General features: G+C 36.8%; 1 long non-coding RNA gene across 1 annotated transcript in view; it reads right to left on the reverse strand.

Annotated features, from left to right (window-relative positions):
- Nucleotides 1-261: 261 nt before the first annotated feature.
- LOC115277647 overlaps nt 262-1610 on the reverse strand; it is a 6356-nt gene continuing 5007 nt past the window's right edge. The window contains exons 2-3 of the long non-coding RNA XR_003902455.1: nt 426-609; nt 262-333 (exon numbers count right to left, since the gene is read on the reverse strand). This is a non-coding gene — a long non-coding RNA (uncharacterized LOC115277647). The remainder of the gene's footprint in view (nt 334-425; nt 610-1610) is intronic.

A 1610-nucleotide genomic window follows, 5' to 3' on the forward strand; every position in this document is an offset into this window, starting at 1 on the left:
GTCCAGTTAATTCGGATCCACTTTTTCCAGATTTAGCCAGTACCTACGGCAGTACTACTTAGAGGCCTGATATCATAGGAATTTGTTTTTGTGAGGAAAATCCTGACCTACGTACAAAACAGTAAAAATAAGAGCTGAAAGAGTCACTGGCTTACTAATAGAAACCACAATAACTCTAATTTTCGGGAGCACAGATGTTAAATGCCTCGCATCTCCAGATGTGCTCACACAGGGGTCTGTCAAAATGGAGCAGTATGTAGTCTGAGGCACACTACCCTCTCAGAGGACGGAGAGGGACTTACTTATTCCAGTTGTCCAACTTCTTTGTTTTGCCTGCAACAAAGAGCAGAGCGGAACTCTTTTAATAGGTGTTTGGTTTAAATTTAGCGACATACAGTATGTAGTCCCGTCGCACTTGCTCTCACCTGTGGAGGTACCCTGTGTCATTCTGCTAGGAGCCCACGTGGTTTCCGCTGCGTCTTTGGCCCGCCTTGGTGTCATATCTGTTTACTGTGTGATGGTCACCAAGTCCTGGAAACACTTCATGCAGAGTGGTAGTAGACTGAGTTTTGTATTTGCTCTTTTTCACTCGGCTTGTGTTAGCATCCTCTTAAAATAAATACAAATCCACTGAAAAAGAGTCTTGACCAGACTGAGCCTTCAATATTGTTAAAGTAACTAAAACAGGAAAGTTTCATGAAACTCCGTAATTGCTTAGAACACCCATTTTTCCATGTTTAATGTTTTTCCCCTTCAGTATCAACTCTAATATAAAAAATGTCATTTTTAAGGGAACCATTCTGACTTTTATACAAAATATATTTTGAATGCTCTCTCTCTTTTTGGTTTATGAGGGTAATAATTCTTGTGAAGGAGATTTTTCTGGGATGATAGGCTCAGAACTCAGAGTCCCTTTTATGAAAGAAAAGGAAGAGACTTTCATTCATTGACTTAATTCAATTAACAAAGGCTTATAGGGTGCACTGATAGAGCCAAACAGAATGTGAAGAGACCCTCTCCCTCCAGAAGTAGAAAAAACAGACATAGTATGTATTGTAATAAGACTTAACAGGCAGTAAGAACAATTTGATTTTTTTTGCATATTTTAATTTTATTTTTTATACAATTTATTTTTTTAACATATGCAATTATTCTCCGTCATTTACAATACAGTAGTTTCAATGATACTCCAAACAGAAAAGTAAAAAATCAAAACCCCCACTTCTATTTCATGTAATTAGACTTATACAGAAATTAGAAGGTTAGGTACCAACTAGTTAATCACCTAATTTCACAGCTATCTGAAGTGGCAATTGTAATATAGCAGCTTATCTATGATACTTTCAAGATACATGATATAATTTATTACTCGCCCATAAGCTGCAACACAGCCTGCTTAATACCTTTCCCTAAATGCCACCTCTATACTACAATATACTTGAGGTCCATGCAAAAAAGTAGCTACTTTTTATATAGAAAATGGATGATTAAGTCTTTGGTGCTGTAAAAGCAACTTCAATTAAACATAACCACCCCCACCACCATAAAAAGAAAAGGAAAAAAAAAAGTAAAGAAAATAATAAGGGAAAAACCCAAGACACACTCCCTAG

This window comes from Suricata suricatta, chromosome 14 (genome assembly GCF_006229205.1).
Source record: "Suricata suricatta isolate VVHF042 chromosome 14, meerkat_22Aug2017_6uvM2_HiC, whole genome shotgun sequence".
NCBI lineage: Eukaryota > Metazoa > Chordata > Mammalia > Carnivora > Herpestidae > Suricata > Suricata suricatta.